Genomic DNA, 25212 nt, shown 5'->3' on the forward strand with positions numbered 1-25212 from the left:
CCACAAGTCGACTGATAAGTCCTTGTGCTGACTCTTCAGATGACTCCTCGAGTTGAGGTTACTCCTCGAGTTGAGTTCCGAGTCGACAAGTCGACTGATAAGTCCTTGTGCCGACTCTTCACATGACTCCTCAAGTTGAGGTTACTCCTCGAGTTGAGTTTCAAGTCCACAAGTCAACTAATAAGTCCTTGTGCCGACTCTTCACATGACTCCTCGAGTTGAAGTCACTCCTCGAGTTAAGTTCCGAGTCCACGAGTAGACTAATGACTCCTCGTGCCGACTCGATGCATGACTCCTCGAGTTGAGGTAACAACTCGAGTTTAGTTCCGAGTCCACAAGTCTACTGATAAGTCCTTGTGCCGACTCTTCACATGACTCCTCAAGTTGAGGTTACTCCCCGGGTAGAGTTCTGAGTCCACAAGTCGACTGATAAGTAATTGTGATGACTCTTCACATGACTCCTCGAGTTGAAGTCACTCCTCGAGTTGAGTTCTGAGTCCACGAGTCGACTAATGTTTCCTCGTGCCGACTCGATTCATGACTCCTCGAGTTGAGGTTACTCCTCTAGTTGAGTTCCGAGTCTACAAGTCGACTGATAAGTCCTTGTGCCGACTCTTCACATGACTCCTCGAGATGAGGTTACTCCTCGAGTTGAGTTCCGAGTACACAAGTTGACTGATAAGTCCTTGTGCCGACTCTTCACATGACTCCTCGAGATGAGGTAAATCCTTGAGTTGTGTTCCGAGTCCATAAGTCGACAGATAAGTCCTTGTGCCGACTCTTCAAAGGACTTTTCGAGTTGAGGTTACTCCTCGGGTTGAGTTCCGACTCCGCAAGTCGACTGATAAGTCCTTGTGATGACACCTCGAGTTGAAGTCACTCCTCGAGTTGAGTTCCGAGTCCACGAGTCGACTAATGACTCCACCTGCCCACTCGATGTATGACTCCTCAAGTTGAGGTAACTCCTCGAGTTGAGTTCCGAGTCCACAAGTCGACTGATAAGTCCTTGTGCTGACTCTTCAGATAACTCCTCGAGTTGAGGTTACTCCTCGAGTTGAGTTCCGAGTCGACAAGTCGACTGATAAGTCCTTGTGCCGACTCTTCACATGACTCCTCAAGTTGAGGTTACTCCTCGAGTTGAGTTTCGAGTCCACAAGTCAACTCATAAGTCCTTGTGCCGACTCTTCACATGACTCCTCGAGTTGAAGTCACTCCTCGAGTTAAGTTCCGAGTCCACGAGTAGACTAATGACTCCTCGTGCCGACTCGATGCATGACTCCTCGAGTTGAGGTAACAGCTCGAGTTGAGTTCCGAGTCCACAAGTCTACTGATAAGTCCTTGTGCCGACTCTTCACATGACTCCTCAAGATAAGGTTACTCCTCGAGTTGAGTTCCGAGTACACAAGTTGACTGATAAGTCCTTGTGCCGACTCTTCACATGACTCCTCGAGATGAGGTAAATCCTTGAGTTGTGTTCCGAGTCCATAAGTCGACTGATAAGTCCTTGTGCCGACTCTTCAAAGGACTACTCGAGTTGAGGTTACTCCTCGGGTTGAGTTCCGACTCCGCAAGTCGACTGATAAGTCCTTGTGATTACACCTCGAGTTGAAGTCACTCCTCGAGTTGAGTTCCGAGTCCACGAGTCAACTAATGACTCCACTTGCCCACTCGATGCATGACTCCTCAAGTTGAGGTAACTCCTCGAGTTGAGTTCCGAGTCCACAAGTCGACTGATAAGTCCTTGTGCTGACTCTTCAGATGACTCCTCAAGTTGAGGTTACTCCTCGAGTTGAGTTCCGAGTCGACAAGTCGACTGATAAGTCCTTGTGCCGACTCTTCACATGACTCCTCAAGTTGGGGTTACTCCTCGAGTTGAGTTTCAAGTCCAGAAGTCAACTAATAAGTCCTTGTGCCGACTCTTCACATGACTCCTCGAGTTGAAGTCACTCCTCGAGTTAAGTTCCGAGTCCACGAGTAGACTAATGACTCCTCGTGCCGACTCGATGCATGACTCCTCGAGTTGAGGTAACAGCTCGAGTTGAGTTCCGAGTCCACAAGTCTACTGATAAGTCCTTGTGCCGACTCTTCACATGACTCCTCAAGTTGAGGTTACTCCCCGGGTAGAGTTCTGAGTCCACAAGTCGACTGATAAGTAATTGTGATGACTCTTCACATGACTCCTCGAGTTGAAGTCACTCCTCGAGTTGAGTTCTGAGTCCACGAGTCGACTAATGTTTCCTCGTGCCGACTCGATTCATGACTCCTCTAGTTGAGTTCCGAGTCTACAAGTCGACTGATAAGTCCTTGTGCCGACTCTTCACATGACTCCTCGAGATGAGGTTACTCCTCGAGTTGAGTTCCGAGTACACAAGTTGACTGATAAGTCCTTGTGCCGACTCTTCACATGACTCCTCGAGATGAGGTAAATCCTTGAGTTGTGTTCCGAGTCCATAAGTCGACTGATAAGTCCTTGTGCCGACTCTTCAAAGGACTACTCGAGTTGAGGTTACTCCTCGGGTTGAGTTCCGACTCCGCAAGTCGACTGATAAGTCCTTGTGATGACACCTCGAGTTGAAGTCACTCCTCGAGTTGAGTTCCGAGTCCACGAGTCGACTAATGACTCCACTTGCCCACTCGATGCATGACTCCTCAAGTTGAGGTAACTCCTCGAGTTGAGTTCCGAGTCCACAAGTCGACTGATAAGTCCTTGTGCTGACTCTTCAGATGACTCCTCGAGTTGAGGTTACTCCTCGAGTTGAGTTCCGAGTCGACAAGTCGACTGATAAGTCCTTGTGCCGACTCTTCACATGACTCCTCAAGTTAAGGTTACTCCTTGAGTTGAGTTTCGAGTCCACAAGTCAACAAATAAGTCCTTGTGCCGACTCTTCACATGACTTCTCGAGCTGAAGTCACTCCTCGAGTTAAGTTCCGAGTACACGAGTCGACTACTGACTCCTCGTGCCGACTCGATGCATGAATCCTCGAGTTGAGGTAACTCCTCGAGTTGAGTTCTGAGTCCACAAGTCGGGTGATAAGTCCTTGTGCCGACTCTTCACATGACTCCTCGAGTTGAGGTTACTCCTCGGGTTGAGTTCCGAGTAAACAAGTCGACTGATAAGTCCTTGTGATGACTCTTCACATGACTCCTCGAGTTGAAGTCACTCCTCGAGTTGAGTTCCGAGTCCACGAGTCGACTAATGACTCCTCGTGCTGACTCGATGCATGACTCCTCGAGTTGAGGTTACTATTCGAGTTGAGTTCCGAGTCTACAAGTCGACTGATAAGTCCTTGTGCCGACTCTTCACATGACACCTCACGTTGAGGTTACTCCTCGAGTTGAGTTTCGAGTCCACAAGTCAACTAATAAGTCCTTGTGCCGACTCTTCACATGACTCCACGAGTTGAAGTCACTCCTCGAGTTAAGTTCCGAGTCCACGAGTAGACTAATGACTCCTCGTGCCGACTCGATGCATGACTCCTCGAGTTGAGGTAACAGCTCGAGTTGAGTTCCGAGTCCACAAGTCTACTGATAAGTCCTTGTGCCGACTCTTCACATGACTCCTCAAGTTGAGGTTACTCCCCGGGTAGAGTTCTGAGTCCACAAGTCGACTGATAAGTAATTGTGATGACTCTTCACATGACTCCTCGAGTTGAAGTCACTCCTCGAGTTGAGTTCTGAGTCCACGAGTCGACTAATGTTTCCTCGTGCCGACTCGATGCATGACTCCTCGAGTTAAGTTCTGACTCCACAAGTCGGCTGATAAGTCCTTGTGCCGACTCTTCAAAGGACTACTCGAGTTGAGGTTACTCCTCGGGTTGAGTTCTGACTCCGCAAGTCGACTGATAAGTCCTTGTGATGACACCTCGAGTTGAAGTCACTCCTCGAGTTGAGTTCCGAGTCCACGAGTCGACTAATGACTCCACTTGCCCACTCGATGCATGACTCCTCAAGTTGAGGTAACTCCTCGAGTTGAGTTCCGAGTCCACAAGTCGACTGATAAGTCCTTGTGCCGACTCTTCACATGACTCCTCGAGATGAGGTTACTCCTCGAGTTGAGTTCCGAGTACACAAGTTGACTGATAAGTCCTTGTGCCGACTCTTCACATGACTCCTCGAGATGAGGTAAATCCTTGAGTTGTGTTCCGAGTCCATAAGTTGACAGATAAGTCCTTGTGCCGACTCTTCAAAGGACTACTCGAGTTGAGGTTACTCCTCGGGTTGAGTTCCGACTCCGCAAGTCGACTGATAAGTCCTTGTGATGACTCTTCACATGACTCCTCGAGTTGAAGTCACTCCTCGAGTTGAGTTTTGAGTCCACGAGTCGACTAATGTTTCCTCGTGGCGACTCGATGCATGACTCCTCGAGTTAAGTTCTGACTCCACAAGTCGGCTGATAAGTCCTTGTGCCGACTCTTCAAAGGACTACTCGAGTTGAGGTTACTCCTCGGGTTGAGTTCCGACTCCGCAAGTCGACTGATAAGTCCTTGTGATGAAACCTCGAGTTGAAGTCACTCCTCGAGTTGAGTTCCGAGTCCACGAGTCGACTAATGACTCCACTTGCCCACTCGATGCACGACTCCTCAAGTTGAGGTAACTCCTCGAGTTGAGTTCCGAGTCCACAAGTCGACTGATAAGTCCTTGTGCTGACTCTTCAGATGACTCCTCGAGTTGAGGTTACTCCTCGAGTTGAGTTCCGAGTCGACAAGTCGACTGATAAGTCCTTGTGCCGACTCTTCACATGACTCCTCAAGTTGAGGTTACTCCTCGAGTTGAGTTTCGAGTCCACAAGTCAACTAATAAGTCCTTGTGCCGATTCTTCACATGACTCCTCGAGTTGAAGTCACTCCTCGAGTTAAGTTCCGAGTCCACGAGTAGACTAATGACTCCTCGTGCCGACTCGATGCATGACTCCTCGAGTTGAGGTAACAGCTCGAGTTGAGTTCCGAGTCCACAAGTCTACTGATAAGTCCTTGTGCCGACTCTTCACATGACTCCTCGAGATAAGGTTACTCCTCGAGTTGAGTTCCGAGTACACAAGTTGACTGATAAGTCCTTGTGCCGACTCTTCACATGACTCCTCGAGATGAGGTAAATCCTTGAGTTGTGTTCCGAGTCCATAAGTCGACTGATAAGTCCTTGTGCCGACTCTTCAAAGGACTACTCGAGTTGAGGTTACTCCTCGGGTTGAGTTCCGACTCCGCAAGTCGACTGATAAGTCCTTGTGATTACACCTCGAGTTGAAGTCACTCCTCGAGTTGAGTTCCGAGTCCACGAGTCAACTAATGACTCCACTTGCCCACTCGATACATGACTCCCCAAGTTGAGGTAACTCCTCGAGTTGAGTTCCGAGTCCACAAGTCGACTGATAAGTCCTTGTGCTGACTCTTCAGATGACTCGTCGAGTTGAGGTTACTCCTCGAGTTGAGTTCCGAGTCGACAAGTCGACTGATAAGTCCTTGTGCCGACTCTTCACATGACTCCTCAAGTTGAGGTTACTCCTCGAGTTGAGTTTCAAGTCCACAAGTCAACTAATAAGTCCTTGTGCCGACTCTTCACATGACTCCTCGAGATGAGGTTACTCCTCGAGTTGAGTTCCGAGTACACAAGTTGACTGATAAGTCCTTGTGCCGACTCTTCACATGACTCCTCGAGATGAGGTAAATCCTTGAGTTGTGTTCCGAGTCCATAAGTTGACAGATAAGTCCTTGTGCCGACTCTTCAAAGGACTACTCGAGTTGAGGTTACTCCTCGGGTTGAGTTCCGACTCCGCAAGTCGACTGATAAGTCCTTGTGATGACTCTTCACATGACTCCTCGAGTTGAAGTCACTCCTCGAGTTGAGTTTTGAGTCCACGAGTCGACTAATGTTTCCTCGTGCCGACTCGATGCATGACTCCTCGAGTTAAGTTCTGACTCCACAAGTCGGCTGATAAGTCCTTGTGCCGACTCTTCAAAGGACTACTCGAGTTGAGGTTACTCCTCGGGTTGAGTTCCGACTCCGCAAGTCGACTGATAAGTCCTTGTGATGACACCTCGAGTTGAAGTCACTCCTCGAGTTGAGTTCCGAGTCCACGAGTCGACTAATGACTCCACTTGCCCACTCGATGCACGACTCCTCAAGTTGAGGTAACTCCTCGAGTTGAGTTCCGAGTCCACAAGTCGACTGATAAGTCCTTGTGCTGACTCTTCAGATGACTCCTCGAGTTGAGGTTACTCCTCGAGTTGAGTTCCGAGTCGACAAGTCGACTGATAAGTCCTTGTGCCGACTCTTCACATGACTCCTCAAGTTGAGGTTACTCCTCGAGTTGAGTTTCGAGTCCACAAGTCAACTAATAAGTCCTTGTGCCGACTCTTCACATGACTCCTCGAGTTGAAGTCACTCCTCGAGTTAAGTTCCGAGTCCACGAGTAGACTAATGACTCCTCGTGCCGACTCGATGCATGACTCCTCGAGTTGAGGTAACAGCTCGAGTTGAGTTCCGAGTCCACAAGTCTACTGATAAGTCCTTGTGCCGACTCTTCACATGACTCCTCAAGTTGAGGTTACTCCCCGGGTAGAGTTCTGAGTCCACAAGTCGACTGATAAGTAATTGTGATGACTCTTCACATGACTCCTCGAGTTGAAGTCACTCCTCGAGTTGAGTTCTGAGTCCACGAGTCGACTAATGTTTCCTCGTGCCGACTCGATGCATGACTGCTCGAGTTAAGTTCTGACTCCACAAGTCGGCTGATAAGTCCTTGTGCCGACTCTTCAAAGGACTACTCGAGTTGAGGTTACTCCTCGGGTTGAGTTCTGACTCCGCAAGTCGACTGATAAGTCCTTGTGATGACACCTCGAGTTGAAGTCACTCCTCGAGTTGAGTTCCGAGTCCACGAGTCGACTAATGACTCCACTTGCCCACTCGATGCATGACTCCTCAAGTTGAGGTAACTCCTCGAGTTGAGTTCCGAGTCCACAAGTCGACTGATAAGTCCTTGTGCCGACTCTTCACATGACTCCTCGAGATGAGGTTACTCCTCGAGTTGAGTTCCGAGTACACAAGTTGACTGATAAGTCCTTGTGCCGACTCTTCACATGACTCCTCGAGATGAGGTAAATCCTTGAGTTGTGTTCCGAGTCCATAAGTCGACTGATAAGTCCTTGTGCCGACTCTTCAAAGGACTACTCGAGTTGAGGTTACTCCTCGGGTTGAGTTCCGACTCCGCAAGTCGACTGATAAGTCCTTGTGATTACACCTCGAGTTGAAGTCACTCCTCGAGTTGAGTTCCGAGTCCACGAGTCAACTAATGACTCCACTTGCCCACTCGATGCATGACTCCCCAAGTTGAGGTAACTCCTCGAGTTGAGTTCCGAGTCCACAAGTCGACTGATAAGTCCTTGTGCTGACTCTTCAGATGACTCCTCGAGTTGAGGTTACTCCTCGAGTTGAGTTCCGAGTCGACAAGTCGACTGATAAGTCCTTGTGCCGACTCTTCACATGACTCCTCAAGTTGAGGTTACTCCTCGAGTTGAGTTTCAAGTCCACAAGTCAACTAATAAGTCCTTGTGCCGACTCTTCACATGACTCCTCGAGTTGAAGTCACTCCTCGAGTTAAGTTCCGAGTCCACGAGTAGACTAATGACTCCTCGTGCCGACTCGATGCATGACTCCTCGAGTTGAGGTAACAGCTCGAGTTGAGTTCCGAGTCCACAAGTCTACTGATAAGTCCTTGTGCCGACTCTTCACATGACTCCTCAAGTTGAGGTTACTCCCCGGGTAGAGTTCTGAGTCCACAAGTCGACTGATAAGTAATTGTGATGACTCTTCACATGACTCCTCGAGTTGAAGTCACTCCTTGAGTTGAGTTCTGAGTCCACGAGTCGACTAATGTTTCCTCGTGCCGACTCGATTCATGACTCCTCGAGTTGAGGTTACTCCTCTAGTTGAGTTCCGAGTCTACAAGTCGACTGATAAGTCCTTGTGCCGACTCTTCACATGACTCCTCGAGATGAGGTTACTCCTCGAGTTGAGTTCCGAGTACACAAGTTGACTGATAAGTCCTTGTGCCGACTCTTCACATGACTCCTCGAGATGAGGTAAATCCTTGAGTTGTGTTCCGAGTCCATAAGTCGACTGATAAGTCCTTGTGCCGACTCTTCAAAGGACTACTCGAGTTGAGGTTACTCCTCGGGTTGAGTTCCGACTCCACAAGTCGACTGATAAGTCCTTGTGATGACACCTCGAGTTGAAGTCACTCCTCGAGTTGAGTTCCGAGTCCACGAGTCGACTAATGACTCCACTTGCCCACTCGATGCATGACTCCTCAAGTTGAGGTAACTCCTTGAGTTGAGTTCCGAGTCCACAAGTCGACTGATAAGTCCTTGTGCTGACTCTTCAGATGACTTCTCGAGTTGAGGTTACTCCTCGAGTTGAGTTCCGAGTCGACAAGTCGACTGATAAGTCCTTGTGCCGACTCTTCACATGACACCTCACGTTGAGGTTACTCCTCGAGTTGAGTTTCGAGTCCACAAGTCAACTAATAAGTCCTTGTGCCGACTCTTCACATGACTCCTCGAGTTGAAGTCACTCCTCGAGTTAAGTTCCGAGTCCACGAGTAGACTAATGACTCCTCGTGCCGACTCGATGCATGACTCCTCGAGTTGAGGTAACAGCTCGAGTTGAGTTCCGAGTCCACAAGTCTACTGGTAAGTCCTTGTGCCGACTCTTCACATGACTCCTCAAGTTGAGGTTACTCCCCGGGTAGAGTTCTGAGTCCACAAGTCGACTGATAAGTAATTGTGATGACTCTTCACATGACTCCTCGAGTTGAAGTCACTCCTCGAGTTGAGTTCTGAGTCCACGAGTCGACTAATGTTTCCTCGTGCCGACTCGATGCATGACTCCTCGAGTTAAGTTCTGACTCCACAAGTCGGCTGATAAGTCCTTGTGCCGACTCTTCAAAGGACTACTCGAGTTGAGGTTACTCCTCGGGTTGAGTTCCGACTCCGCAAGTCGACTGATAAGTCCTTGTGATGACACCTCGAGTTGAAGTCACTCCTCGAGTTGAGTTCCGAGTCCACGAGTCGACTAATGACTCCACTTGCCCACTCGATGCATGACTCCTCAAGTTGAGGTAACTCCTCGAGTTGAGTTCCGAGTCCACAAGTCGACTGATAAGTCCTTGTGCTGACTCTTCAGATGACTCCTCGAGTTGAGGTTACTCCTCGAGTTGAGTTCCGAGTCGACAAGTCGACTGATAAGTCCTTGTGCCGATTCTTCACATGACTCCTCGAGTTGAAGTCACTCCTCGAGTTAAGTTCCGAGTCCATGAGTAGACTAATGACTCCTCGTGCCGACTCGATGCATGACTCCTCGAGTTGAGGTAACAGCTCGAGTTGAGTTCCGAGTCCACAAGTCTACTGATAAGTCCTTGTGCCGACTCTTCACATGACTCCTCGAGATAAGGTTACTCCTCGAGTTGAGTTCCGAGTACACAAGTTGACTGATAAGTCCTTGTGCCGACTCTTCACATGACTCCTCGAGATGAGGTAAATCCTTGAGTTGTGTTCCGAGTCCATAAGTCGACTGATAAGTCCTTGTGCCGACTCTTCAAAGGACTACTCGAGTTGAGGTTACTCCTCGGGTTGAGTTCCGACTCCGCAAGTCGACTGATAAGTCCTTGTGATTACACCTCGAGTTGAAGTCACTCCTCGAGTTGAGTTCCGAGTCCACGAGTCAACTAATGACTCCACTTGCCCACTCGATGCATGACTCCCCAAGTTGAGGTAACTCCTCGAGTTGAGTTCCGAGTCCACAAGTCGACTGATAAGTCCTTGTGCTGACTCTTCAGATGACTCCTCGAGTTGAGGTTACTCCTCGAGTTGAGTTCCGAGTCGACAAGTCGACTGATAAGTCCTTGTGCCGACTCTTCACATGACTCCTCAAGTTGAGGTTACTCCTCGAGTTGAGTTTCAAGTCCACAAGTCAACTAATAAGTCCTTGTGCCGACTCTTCACATGACTCCTCGAGTTGAAGTCACTCCTCGAGTTAAGTTCCGAGTCCACGAGTAGACTAATGACTCCTCGTGCCGACTCGATGCATGACTCCTCGAGTTGAGGTAACAGCTCGAGTTGAGTTCCGAGTCCACAAGTCTACTGATAAGTCCTTGTGCCGACTCTTCACATGACTCCTCGAGATAAGGTTACTCCTCGAGTTGAGTTCCGAGTACACAAGTTGACTGATAAGTCCTTGTGCCGACTCTTCACATGACTCCTCGAGATGAGGTAAATCCTTGAGTTGTGTTCCGAGTCCATAAGTCGACTGATAAGTCCTTGTGCCGACTCTTCAAAGGACTACTCGAGTTGAGGTTACTCCTCGGGTTGAGTTCCGACTCCGCAAGTCGACTGATAAGTCCTTGTGATGACACCTCGAGTTGAAGTCACTCCTCGAGTTGAGTACCGAGTCCACGAGTCGACTAATGACTCCTCTTGCCCACTCGATGCATGACTCCTCAAGTTGAGGTAACTCCTTGAGTTGAGTTCCGAGTCCACAAGTCGACTGATAAGTCCTTGTGCTGACTCTTCAGATGACTCCTCGAGTTGAGGTTACTCCTCGAGTTGAGTTCCGAGTCGACAAGTCGACTGATTAGTCCTTGTGCCGACTCTTCACATGACACCTCACGTTGAGGTTACTCCTCGAGTTGAGTTTCGAGTCCACAAGTCAACTAATAAGTCCTTGTGCCGACTCTTCACATGACTCCTCGAGTTGAAGTCACTCCTCGAGTTAAGTTCCGAGTCCACGAGTAGACTAATGACTCCTCGTGCCGACTAGATGCATGACTCCTCGAGTTGAGGTAACAGCTCGAGTTGAGTTCCGAGTCCACAAGTCTACTGATAAGTCCTTGTGCCGACTCTTCACATGACTCCTCGAGATAAGGTTACTCCTCGAGTTGAGTTTCGAGTACACAAGTTGACTGATAAGTCCTTGTGCCGACTCTTCACATGACTCCTCGAGATGAGGTAAATCCTTGAGTTGTGTTCCGAGTCCATAAGTCGACTGATAAGTCCTTGTGCCGACTCTTCAAAGGACTACTCGAGTTGAGGTTACTCCTCGGGTTGAGTTCCGACTCCGCAAGTCGACTGATAAGTCCTTGTGATGACACCTCGAGTTGAAGTCACTCCTCGAGTTGAGTTCCGAGTCCACGAGTCGACTAATGACTCCACTTGCCCACTCGATGCATGACTCCTCAATTTGAGGTAACTCCTCGAGTTGAGTTCCGAGTCCACAAGTCGACTGATAAGTCCTTGTGCTGACTCTTCAGATGACTCCTCGAGTTGAGGTTACTCCTCGAGTTGAGTTCCGAGTCGACAAGTCGACTGATAAGTCCTTGTGCCGACTCTTCACATGACTCCTCAAGTTGAGGTTACTCCTCGAGTTGAGTTTCGAGTCCACAAGTCAACTAATAAGTCCTTGTGCCGACTCTTCACATGACTCCTCGAGTTGAAGTCACTCCTCGAGTTAAGTTCCGAGTCCACGAGTAGACTAATGACTTCTCGTGCCGACTCGATGCATGACTCCTCGAGTTGAGGTAACAACTCGAGTTGAGTTCCGAGTCCACAAGTCTACTGATAAGTCCTTGTGCCGACTCTTCACATGACTCCTCAAGTTGAGGTTACTCCCCGGGTAGAGTTCTGAGTCCACAAGTCGACTGATAAGTAATTGTGATGACTCTTCACATGACTCCTCGAGTTGAAGTCACTCCTTGAGTTGAGTTCTGAGTCCACGAGTCGACTAATGTTTCCTCGTGCCGACTCGATTCATGACTCCTCGAGTTGAGGTTACTCCTCTAGTTGAGTTCCGAGTCTACAAGTCGACTGATAAGTCCTTGTGCCGACTCTTCACATGACTCCTCGAGATGAGGTTACTCCTCGAGTTGAGTTCCGAGTACACAAGTTGACTGATAAGTCCTTGTGCCGACTCTTCACATGACTCCTCGAGATGAGGTAAATCCTTGAGTTGTGTTCCGAGTCCATAAGTCGACTGATAAGTCCTTGTGCCGACTCTTCAAAGGACTACTCGAGTTGAGGTTACTCCTCGGGTTGAGTTCCGACTCCACAAGTCGACTGATAAGTCCTTGTGATGACACCTCGAGTTGAAGTCACTCCTCGAGTTGAGTTCCGAGTCCACGAGTCGACTAATGACTCCACTTGCCCACTCGATGCATGACTCCTCAAGTTGAGTTCCCAGTCCACAAGTCGGCTGATAAGCCCTTGTGCCGACTCTTCACATGACTCCTCAAGTTGAGGTTACTCCTCGAGTTGAGTTTCAAGTCCACAAGTCAACTAATAAGTCCTTGTGCCGACTCTTCACATGACTCCTCGAGTTGAAGTCACTCCTCGAGTTAAGTTCCGAGTCCACGAGTAGACTAATGACTCCTCGTGCCGACTCGATGCATGACTCCTCGAGTTGAGGTAACAGCTCGAGTTGAGTTCCGAGTCCACAAGTCTACTGATAAGTCCTTGTGCCGACTCTTCACATGACTCCTCAAGTTGAGGTTACTCCCCGGGTAGAGTTCTGAGTCCACAAGTCGACTGATAAGTAATTGTGATGACTCTTCACATGACTCCTCGAGTTGAAGTCACTCCTTGAGTTGAGTTCTGAGTCCACGAGTCGACTAATGTTTCCTCGTGCCGACTCGATTCATGACTCCTCGAGTTGAGGTTACTCCTCTAGTTGAGTTCCGAGTCTACAAGTCGACTGATAAGTCCTTGTGCCGACTCTTCACATGACTCCTCGAGATGAGGTTACTCCTCGAGTTGAGTTCCGAGTACACAAGTTGACTGATAAGTCCTTGTGCCGACTCTTCACATGACTCCTCGAGATGAGGTAAATCCTTGAGTTGTGTTCCGAGTCCATAAGTCGACTGATAAGTCCTTGTGCCGACTCTTCAAAGGACTACTCGAGTTGAGGTTACTCCTCGGGTTGAGTTCCGACTCCACAAGTCGACTGATAAGTCCTTGTGATGACACCTCGAGTTGAAGTCACTCCTCGAGTTGAGTTCCGAGTCCACGAGTCGACTAATGACTCCACTTGCCCACTCGATGCATGACTCCTCAAGTTGAGGTAACTCCTTGAGTTGAGTTCCGAGTCCACAAGTCGACTGATAAGTCCTTGTGCTGACTCTTCAGATGACTTCTCGAGTTGAGGTTACTCCTCGAGTTGAGTTCCGAGTCGACAAGTCGACTGATAAGTCCTTGTGCCGACTCTTCACATGACACCTCACGTTGAGGTTACTCCTCGAGTTGAGTTTCGAGTCCACAAGTCAACTAATAAGTCCTTGTGCCGACTCTTCACATGACTCCTCGAGTTGAAGTCACTCCTCGAGTTAAGTTCCGAGTCCACGAGTAGACTAATGACTCCTCGTGCCGACTCGATGCATGACTCCTCGAGTTGAGGTAACAGCTCGAGTTGAGTTCCGAGTCCACAAGTCTACTGATAAGTCCTTGTGCCGACTCTTCACATGACTCCTCAAGTTGAGGTTACTCCCCGGGTAGAGTTCTGAGTCCACAAGTCGACTGATAAGTAATTGTGATGACTCTTCACATGACTCCTCGAGTTGAAGTCACTCCTCGAGTTGAGTTCTGAGTCCACGAGTCGACTAATGTTTCCTCGTGCCGACTCGATGCATGACTCCTCGAGTTAAGTTCTGACTCCACAAGTCGGCTGATAAGTCCTTGTGCCGACTCTTCAAAGGACTACTCGAGTTGAGGTTACTCCTCGGGTTGAGTTCCGACTCCGCAAGTCGACTGATAAGTCCTTGTGATGACACCTCGAGTTGAAGTCACTCCTCGAGTTGAGTTCCGAGTCCACGAGTCGACTAATGACTCCACTTGCCCACTCGATGCATGACTCCTCAAGTTGAGGTAACTCCTCGAGTTGAGTTCCGAGTCTACAAGTCTACTGATAAGTCCTTGTGCTGACTCTTCAGATGACTCCTCGAGTTGAGGTTACTCCTCGAGTTGAGTTCCGAGTCGACAAGTCGACTGATAAGTCCTTGTGCCGACTCTTCACATGACTCCTCAAGTTGAGGTTACTCCTCGAGTTGAGTTTCGAGTCCACAAGTCAACTAATAAGTCCTTGTGCCGACTCTTCACATGACTCCTCGAGTTCAAGTCACTCCTCGAGTTAAGTTCCGAGTCCATGAGTAGACTAATGACTCCTCGTGCCGACTCGATGCATGACTCCTCGAGTTGAGGTAACAGCTCGAGTTGAGTTCCGAGTCCACAAGTCTACTGATAAGTCCTTGTGCCGACTCTTCACATGACTCCTCGAGATAAGGTTACTCCTCGAGTTGAGTTCCGAGTACACAAGTTGACTGATAAGTCCTTGTGCCGACTCTTCACATGACTCCTCGAGATGAGGTAAATCCTTGAGTTGTGTTCCGAGTCCAGAAGTCGACTGATAAGTCCTTGTGCCGACTCTTCAAAGGACTACTCGAGTTGAGGTTACTCCTCGGGTTGAGTTCCGACTCCGCAAGTCGACTGATAAGTCCTTGTGATTACACCTCGAGTTGAAGTCACTCCTCGAGTTGAGTTCCGAGTCCACGAGTCAACTAATGACTCCACTTGCCCACTCGATGCATGACTCCCCAAGTTGAGGTAACTCCTCGAGTTGAGTTCCGAGTCCACAAGTCGACTGATAAGTCCTTGTGCTGACTCTTCAGATGACTCCTCGAGTTGAGGTTACTCCTCGAGTTGAGTTCCGAGTCGACAAGTCGACTGATAAGTCCTTGTGCCGACTCTTCACATGACTCCTCAAGTTGAGGTTACTCCTCGAGTTGAGTTTCAAGTCCACAAGTCAACTAATAAGTCCTTGTGCCGACTCTTCACATGACTCCTCGAGTTGAAGTCACTCCTCGAGTTAAGTTCCGAGTCCACGAGTAGACTAATGACTCCTCGTGCCGACTCGATGCATGACTCCTCGAGTTGAGGTAACAGCTCGAGTTGAGTTCCGAGTCCACAAGTCTACTGATAAGTCCTTGTGCCGACTCTTCACATGACTCCTCGAGATAAGGTTACTCCTCGAGTTGAGTTCCGAGTACACAAGTTGACTGATAAGTCCTTGTGCCGACTCTTCACATGACTCCTCGAGATGAGGTAAATCCTTGAGTTGTGTTCCGAGTCCATAAGTCGACTGATAAGTCCTTGTGCCGACTCTTCAAAGGACTACTCGAGTTGAGGTTACTCCTCGGGTTGAGTTCCGACTCCGCAAGTCGACTGATAAGTCCTTGTGATGACACCTCGAGTTGAAGTCACTCCTCGAGTTGAGTACCGAGTCCACGAGTCGACTAATGACTCCTCTTGCCCACTCGATGCATGACTCCTCAAGTTGAGGTAACTCCTTGAGTTGAGTTCCGAGTCCACAAGTCGACTGATAAGTCCTTGTGCTGACTCTTCAGATGACTCCTCGAGTTGAGGTTACTCCTCGAGTTGAGTTCCGAGTCGACAAGTCGACTGATTAGTCCTTGTGCCGACTCTTCACATGACACCTCACGTTGAGGTTACTCCTCGAGTTGAGTTTCGAGTCCACAAGTCAACTAATAAGTCCTTGTGCCGACTCTTCACATGACTCCTCGAGTTGAAGTCACTCCTCGAGTTAAGTTCCGAGTCCACGAGTAGACTAATGACTCCTCGTGCCGACTCGATGCATGACTCCTCGAGTTGAGGTAACAGCTCGAGTTGAGTTCCGAGTCCACAAGTCTACTGATAAGTCCTTGTGCCGACTCTTCACATGACTCCTCGAGATAAGGTTACTCCTCGAGTTGAGTTTCGAGTACACAAGTTGACTGATAAGTCCTTGTGCCGACTCTTCACATGACTCCTCGAGATGAGGTAAATCCTTGAGTTGTGTTCCGAGTCCATAAGTCGACTGATAAGTCCTTGTGCCGACTCTTCAAAGGACTACTCGAGTTGAGGTTACTCCTCGGGTTGAGTTCCGACTCCGCAAGTCGACTGATAAGTCCTTGTGATGACACCTCGAGTTGAAGTCACTCCTCGAGTTGAGTTCCGAGTCCACGAGTCGACTAATGACTCCACTTGCCCACTCGATGCATGACTCCTCAATTTGAGGTAACTCCTCGAGTTGATTTCCGAGTCCACAAGTCGACTGATAAGTCCTTGTGCTGACTCTTCAGATGACTCCTCGAGTTGAGGTTACTCCTCGAGTTGAGTTCCGAGTCGACAAGTCGACTGATAAGTCCTTGTGCCGACTCTTCACATGACTCCTCAAGTTGAGGTTACTCTACGAGTTGAGTTTCGAGTCCACAAGTCAACTAATAAGTCCTTGTGCCGACTCTTCACATGACTCCTCGAGTTGAAGTCACTCCTCGAGTTAAGTTCCGAGTCCACGAGTAGACTAATGACTTCTCGTGCCGACTCGATGCATGACTCCTCGAGTTGAGGTAACAACTCGAGTTGAGTTCCGAGTCCACAAGTCTACTGATAAGTCCTTGTGCCGACTCTTCACATGACTCCTCAAGTTGAGGTTACTCCCCGGGTAGAGTTCTGAGTCCACAAGTCGACTGATAAGTAATTGTGATGACTCTTCACATGACTCCTCGAGTTGAAGTCACTCCTCGAGTTGAGTTCTGAGTCCACGAGTCGACTAATGTTTCCTCGTGCCGACTCGATTCATGACTCCTCGAGTTGAGGGTACTCCTCTAGTTGAGTTCCGAGTCTACAAGTCGACTGATAAGTCCTTGTGCCGACTCTTCACATGACTCCTCGAGATGAGGTTACTCCTCGAGTTGAGTTCCGAGTACACAAGTTGACTGATAAGTCCTTGTGCCGACTCTTCACATGACTCCTCGAGATGAGGTAAATCCTTGAGTTGTGTTCCGAGTCCATAAGTCGACTGATAAGTCCTTGTGCCGACTCTTCAAAGGACTACTCGAGTTGAGGTTACTCCTCGGGTTGAGTTCCGACTCCACAAGTCGACTGATAAGTCCTTGTGATGACACCTCGAGTTGAAGTCACTCCTCGAGTTGAGTTCCGAGTCCACGAGTCGACTAATGACTCCACTTGCCCACTCGATGCATGACTCCTCAAGTTGAGGTAACTCCTCGAGTTGAGTTCCGAGTCCACAAGTCGACTGATAAGTCCTTGTGCTGACTCTTCAGATGACTCCTCGAGTTGAGGTTACTCCTCGAGTTGAGTTCCGAGTCGACAAGTCGACTGATAAGTCCTTGTGCCGACTCTTCACGTGACTCCTCAAGTTGAGGTTACTCTTCGAGTCCACAAGTCAACTAATAAGTCCTTGTGCCGACTCGTCACATGACTCCTCGAGTTGAAGTCACTCCTCAAGTAAAGTTCCGAGTCCACGAGTAGACTAATGACTCCTCGTGCCGACTCGATGCATGACTCCTCGAGTTGAGGTAACAGCTCGAGTTGAGTTCCGAGTCCACAAGTCTACTGATAAGTCCTTGTGCCGACTCTTCACATGACTCCTCGAGATAAGGTTACTCCTCGAGTTGAGTTCCGAGTACACAAGCTGACTGATAAGTCCTTGTGCCGACTCTTCACATGACTCCTCGAGATGAGGTAAATCCTTGAGTTGTGTTCCGAGTCCATAAGTCGACTGATAAGTCCTTGTGCCGACTCTTCAAAGGACTACTCGAGTTGAGGTTACTCCTCGGGTTGAGTTCCGACTCCGCAAGTCGACTGATAAGTCCTTGTGATGACACCTCGAGTTGAAGTCACTCCTCAAGTTGAGTTCCGAGTCCACGAGTCGACTAATGACTCCACTTGCCCACTCGATGCATGACTCCTCAAGTTGAGGTAACTCCTCGAGTTGAGTTCCAAGTCCACAAGTCGACTGATAAGTCCTTGTGCTGACTCTTCAGATGACTCCTCGAGGTGAGGTTACTCCTCGAGTTGAGTTCCGAGTCGACAAGTCGACTGATAAGTCCTTGTGCCGACTCTTCACATGACTCCTCAAGTTGAGGTTACTCCTCGAGTTCAGTTTCGAGTCCACAAGTCAACTAATAAGTCCTTGTGCCGACTCTTCACATGACTCCTCGAGTTGAAGTCACTCCTCGAGTTAAGTTCCGAGTCCACGAGTAGACTAATGACTCCTCGTGCCGACTCGATGCATGACTCCTCGAGTTGAGGTAACAGCTCGAGTTGAGTTCCGAGTCCACAAGTCTACTGATAAGTCCTTGTGCCGACTCTTCACATGACTCCTCAAGTTGAGGTTACTCCCCGGGTAGAGTTCTGAGTCCACAAGTCGACTGATAAGTAATTGTGATGTCTTCACATGACTCCTCGAGTTGAAGTCACTCCTCGAGTTGAGTTCTGAGTCCACGAGTCGACTAATGTTTCCTCGTGCTGACTCGATTCATGACTCCTCGAGTTGAGGTTACTCCTCTAGTTGAGTTCCGAGTCTACAAGGCGACTGATAAGTCCTTGTGCCGACTCTTCACATGACTCCTCGAGATGAGGTTACTCCTCGATTTGAGTTCCGAGTCCACAAGTCGACTGATAAGTCCTTGTGCCGACTCTTCACATGACACCTCACGTTGAGGTTACTCCTCGAGTTGAGTTTCGAGTCCACAAGTCAAATAATAAGTCCTTGTGCCGACTCTTCACATGACTCCTCGAGTTGAAGTCACTCCTCGAGTTAAGTTCCGAGTCCACGAGTAGACTAATGACTCCTCGTGCCGACTCGATGCATGACTCCTCGAGTTGAGGTAACAGCTCGAGTTGAGTTCCGAGTCCACAAGTCTACTGATAAGTCCTTGTGCCGACTCTTCACATGACTCCTTGAGATAAGGTTACTCCTCGAGTTGAGTTCCGAGTACACAAGTTGACTGATAAGTCCTTGTGCTGACTCTTCACATGACTCCTCGAGATGAGGTAAATCCTTGAGTTGTGTTCCGAGTCCATAAGTCGACTGATAAGTCCTTGTGCCGACTCTTCAAAGGACTACTCGAGTTGAGGTTACTACTCGGGTTGAGTTCCGACTCCGCAAATCGACTGATAAGTCCTTGTGATGACACCTCGAGTTGAAGTCACTCCTCGAGTTGAGTTCCGAGTCCACGAGTCGACTAATGACTCCACTTGCCCACTCGATGCATGACTCCTCAAGTTGAGGTAACTCCTCGAGTTGAGTTCCGAGTCCACAAGTCGACTGATAAGTCCTTGTGCTGACTCTTCAGATGACTCCTCGAGTTGAGGTTACTCCTCGAGTTGAGTTCCGAGTTGACAAGTCGACTGATAAGTCCTTGTGCCGACTCTTCACATGACTCCTCGAGTTGAGTTTCGAGTCCACAAGTCAACTAATAAGTCCTTGTGCCGACTCTTCACATGACTCCTCGAGTTGAAGTCACTCCTCGAGTTAAGTTCCGAGTCCACGAGTAGACTAATGACTCCTCGTGCCGACTCGATGCATGACTCCTCGAGTTGAGGTAACAACTCGAGTTGAGTTCCGAGTCCACAAGTCTACTGATAAGTCCTTGTGCCGACTCTTCACATGACTCCTCAAGTTGAGGTTACTCCCCGGGTAGAGTTCTGAGTCCACAAGTCGACTGATAAGTAATTGTGATGACTCTTCACATGACTCCTCGAGTTGAAGTCACTCCTCGAGTTGAGTTCTGAGTCCACGAGTCGACTAATGTTTCCTCGTGCCGACTCGATTCATGACTCCTCGAGTTGAGGTTACTCCTCTAGTTGAGTTCCGAGTCTATAAGTCGACTGATAAGTCCTTGTGCCGACTCTTCACATGACACCTCGAGATGAGGTTACTCCTCGAGTTGAGTTCCGAGTACACAAGTTGACTGATAAGTCCTTGTGCCGACTCTTCACATGACTCCTCGAGATGAGGTAAATCCTTGAGTTGTGTTCCGAGTCCATAAGTCGACTGATAAGTCCTTGTGCCGACTCTTCAAAGGACTACTCGAGTTGAGGTTACTCCTCGGGTTGAGTTCCGACTCCGCAAGTCGACTGATAAGTCCTTGTGATGACACCTCGAGTTGAAGTCACTCCTCGAGTTGAGTTCCGAGTCCACGAGTCGACTAATGACTCCACTTGCCCACTCGATGCATGACTCCTCAAGTTGAGGTAACTCCTCGAGTTGAGTTCCGAGTCCACAAGTCGACTGATAAGTCCTTGTGCTGACTCTTCAGATGACTCCTCGAGTTGAGGTTACTCCTCGAGTTGAGTTCCGAGTCGACAAGTCGACTGATAAGTCCTTGTGCCGACTCTTCACATGACTCCTCAAGTTGAGGTTACTCCTCGAGTTGAGTTTCGAGTCCACAAGTCAACTAATAAGTCCTTGTGCCGACTCTTCACATGACTCCTCGAGTTGAAGTCACTCCTCGAGTAAAGTTCCGAGTCCACGAGTAGACTAATGACTCCTCGTGCCGACTCGATTCATGACTCCTCGAGTTGAGGTAACAGCTCGAGTTGAGTTCCGAGTCCACAAGTCTACTGATAAGTCCTTGTGCCGACTCTTCACATGACTCCTCGAGATAAGGTTACTCCTCGAGTTGAGTTCCGAGTACACAAGCTGACTGATAAGTCCTTGTGCCGACTCTTCACATGACTCCTCGAGATGAGGTAAATCCTTGAGTTGTGTTCCGAGTCCATAAGTCGACTGATAAGTCCTTGTGCCGACTCTTCAAAGGACTACTCGAGTTGAGGTTACTCCTCGGGTTGAGTTCCGACTCCGCAAGTCGACTGATAAGTCCTTGTGATGACACCTCGAGTTGAAGTCACTCCTCAAGTTGAGTTCCGAGTCCACGAGTCGACTAATGACTCCACTTGCCCACTCGATGCATGACTCCTCAAGTTGAGGTAACTCCTCGAGTTGAGTTCCAAGTCCACAAGTCGACTGATAAGTCCTTGTGCTGACTCTTCAGATGACTCCTCGAGGTGAGGTTACTCCTCGAGTTGAGTTCCGAGTCGACAAGTCGACTAATAAGTCCTTGTGCCGACTCTTCACATGACTCCTCAAGTTGAGGTTACTCCTCGAGTTCAGTTTCGAGTCCACAAGTCAACTAATAAGTCCTTGTGCCGACTCTTCACATGACTCCTCGAGTTGAAGTCACTCCTCGAGTTAAGTTCCGAGTCCACGAGTAGACTAATGACTCCTCGTGCCGACTCGATGCATGACTCCTCGAGTTGAGGTAACAGCTCGAGTTGAGTTGCGAGTCCACAAGTCTACTGATAAGTCCTTGTGCCGACTCTTCACATGACTCCTCAAGTTGAGGTTACTCCCCGGGTAGAGTTCTGAGTCCACAAGTCGACTGATAAGTAATTGTGATGTCTTCACATGACTCCTCGAGTTGAAGTCACTCCTCGAGTTGAGTTCTGAGTCCACGAGTCGACTAATGTTTCCTCGTGCTGACTCGATTCATGACTCCTCGAGTTGAGGTTACTCCTCTAGTTGAGTTCCGAGTCTACAAGGCGACTGATAAGTCCTTGTGCCGACTCTTCACATGACTCCTCGAGATGAGGTTACTCCTCGAGTTGAGTTCCGAGTCCACAAGTCGACTGATAAGTCCTTGTGCCGACTCTTCACATGACTCCTCAAGTTGACGTTACTCCTTGAGTTGAGTTTCGAGTCCACAAGTCAACTAATAACTCCTTGTGCCGACTCTTCACATGACTCCTCGAGTTGAAGTCACTCCTCGAGTTAAGTTTCGAGTCCACGAGTCGACTAATGACACCTCGTGCCGACTCGATGCATGACTCCTCGAGTTGAGGTAACAGCTCGAGTTGAGTTCCGAGTCCACAAGTCGGCTGATAAGTCCTTGTGCCGACTCTTCACATGACTCTTCGAGTTGAGGTTACTCCTCGGGTAGAGTTCCGAGTGCACAAGTCGACTGATAAGTCCTTGTGAAGACTCTTCACATGACTCCTCGAGTTGAAGTCACTCCTCGAGTTGAGTTCCGAGTCCACGAGTCGACTAATGACTCATGTTGCCGAATCGATGCATGACTCCTTGAGTTGAGGTCACTCCTCGAGTTGATTTTCGAGTCCACAAGTCGACTGATGTTTCCTCGTGCTGACTCGATTCATGACTCCTCGAGTTGAGGTTACTCCTCTAGTTGAGTTCCGAGTCTACAAGGCGACTGATAAGTCCTTGTGCCGACTCTTCACATGACTCCTCGAGTTGAGGTTACTCCTTGAGTTGAGTTCCGAGTCCATAATTCGACTGATAAGTCCTTGTGCCGACTCTTCACTTGACTCCTCAAGTTGAGGTTACTCCTCGAGTTGAGTTTTGAGTCCACAAGTCAACTAATAAGTCCTTTTGCCGACTCTTCACATGACTCCTCGAGTTGAAGTCACTCCTCGAGTTAAGTTCCGAGTCCACGAGTCGACTAATGACTCCTCGTGCCGACTCGATGCATGACTCCTCGAGTTGAGGTAACAGCTCGAGTTGAGTTCCGAGTCCACAAGTCGGCTGATAAGTCCTTGTGCCGACTCTTCACATGACTCTTCGAGTTGAGGTTACTCCTCGGGTAGAGTTCCGAGTCCACAAGTCGACTGATAAGTCCTTGTGATGACTCTTCACATGACTCCTCGAGTTGAAGTCAATCCTCGAGTTGAGTTCCGAGTCCACGAGTCGACTGATAAGTCCTTGTGCCGACTCTTCACTTGACTCCTCAAGTTGAGATTACTCCTCGAGTTGAGTTTTGAGTCCACAAGTCAACTAATAAGTCCTTTTGCCGACTCTTCACATGGCTCCTCAAGTTGAAGTCACTCCTCGAGTTAAGTTCCGAGTCCACGAGTCCACTAATGACTCCTCGTGCCGACTCGATGCATGACTCCTCGAGTTAAGTTCTTACTCCACAAGTCGGCTGATAAGTCCTTGTGCCGACTCTTCACATGACTACTCGAGTTGAGGTTACTCCTCGGGTTGAGTCCCGAGTCCAAAAGTCGACTGATAAGTCCTTGTGCTGACTCTTCAGATGACTCCTCGAGGTGAGGTTACTCCACGAGTTGAGTTCCGAGTCGACAAGTCGACTGATAAGTCCTTGTGCCGACTCTTCACATGACTCCTCAAGTTGAGGTTACTCCTCGAGTTCAGTTTCGAGTCCACAAGTCAACTAATAAGTCCTTGTGCCGACTCTTCACATGACTCCTCGAGTTGAAGTCACTCCTCGAGTTAAGTTCCGAGTCCACGAGTAGACTAATGACTCCTCGTGCCGACTCGATGCATGACTCCTCGAGTTGAGGTAACAGCTCGAGTTGAGTTCCGAGTCCACAAGTCTACTGATAAGTCCTTGTGCCGACTCTTCACATGACTCCTCAAGTTGAGGTTACTCCCCGGGTAGAGTTCTGAGTCCACAAGTCGACTGATAAGTAATTGTGATGTCTTCACATGACTCCTCGAGTTGAAGTCACTCCTCGAGTTGAGTTCTGAGTCCACGAGTCGACTAATGTTTCCTCGTGCTGACTCGATTCATGACTCCTCGAGTTGAGGTTACTCCTCTAGTTGAGTTCCGAGTCTACAAGGCGACTGATAAGTCCTTGTGCCGACTCTTCACATGACTCCTCGAGATGAGGTTACTCCTCGAGTTGAGTTCCGAATCCACAAGTCGACTGATAAGTCCTTGTGCCGACTCTTCACATGACTCCTCAAGTTGACGTAACTCCTTGAGTTGAGTTTCGAGTCCACAAGTCAACTAATAACTCCTTGTGCCGACTCTTCACATGACTCCTCGAGTTGAAGTCACACCTCGAGTTAAGTTTCGAGTCCACGAGTCGACTAATGACACCTCGTGCCGACTCGATGCATGACTCCTCGAGTTGAGGTAACAGCTCGAGTTGAGTTCCGAGTCCACAAGTCGGCTGATAAGTCCTTGTGCCGACTCTTCACATGACTCTTCGAGTTGAGGTTACTCCTCGGGTAGAGTTCCGAGTCCACAAGTCGACTGATAAGTCCTTGTGAAGACTCTTCACATGACTCCTCGAGTTGAAGTCACTCCTCGAGTTGAGTTCCGAGTCCACGAGTCGACTAATGACTCATGTTGCCGAATCGATGCATGACTCCTTGAGTTGAGGTCACTCCTCGAGTTGATTTTCGAGTCCACAAGTCGACTGATGTTTCCTCGTGCTGACTCGATTCATGACTCCTCGAGTTGAGGTTAATCCTCTAGTTGAGTTCCGAGTCTACAAGGCGACTGATAAGTCCTTGTGCCGACTCTTCACATGACTCCTCGAGTTGAGGTTACTCCTTGAGTTGAGTTCCGAGTCCATAAGTCGACTGATAAGTCCTTGTGCCGACTCTTCACTTGACTCCTCAAGTTGAGGTTACTCCTCGAGTTGAGTTTTGAGTCCACAAGTCAACTAATAAGTCCTTTTGCCGACTCTTCACATGACTCCTCGAGTTGAAGTCACTCCTCGAGTTAAGTTCCGAGTCCACGAGTCGACTAATGACTCCTCGTGCCGACTCGATGCATGACTCCTCGAGTTGAGGTAACAGCTCGAGTTGAGTTCCGAGTCCACAAGTCGGCTGATAAGTCCTTGTGCCGACTCTTCACATGACTCTTCGAGTTGAGGTTACTCCTCGGGTAGAGTTCCGAGTCCACAAGTCGACTGATAAGTCCTTGTGATGACTCTTCACATGACTCCTCGAGTTGAAGTCAATCCTCGAGTTGAGTTCCGAGTCCACGAGTCGACTGATAAGTCCTTGTGCCGACTCTTCACTTGACTCCTCAAGTTGAGGTTATTCCTCGAGTTGAGTTTTGAGTCCACAAGTCAACTAATAAGTCCTTTTGCCGACTATTCACATGGCTCCTCAAGTTGAAGTCACTCCTCGAGTTAAGTTCCGAGTCCACGAGTCCACTAATGACTCCTCGTGCCGACTCGATGCATGACTCCTTGAGTTAAGTTCTTACTCCACAAGTCGGCTGATAAGTCCTTGTGCCGACTCTTCACATGACTACTTGAGTTGAGGTTACTCCTCGGGTTGAGTCCCGAGTCCAAAAGTCGACTGATAAGTCCTTGTGATGACTCTTCACATGACTCGTCGAGTTGAAGTCACTCCTCGAGTTGAGTTCCGAGTCCACGAGTCGACTAATGACTCCTCGTGCCGACTCGATGCATGACTCCTCGAGTTGAGTTCCGAGTCTACAAGTCGACTGATAAGTCCTTGTGCCGACTCTTCACATGACTCCTCGAGATGAGGTTACTCCTCGAGTTGAGTTCCGAGTACACAAGTCGACTGAT

This window comes from Urtica dioica, chromosome 6 (assembly GCF_054948205.1).
Source record: "Urtica dioica subsp. dioica isolate 48M chromosome 6, U.dioica_male_clone48M_v1_H2, whole genome shotgun sequence".
NCBI lineage: Eukaryota > Viridiplantae > Streptophyta > Magnoliopsida > Rosales > Urticaceae > Urtica > Urtica dioica.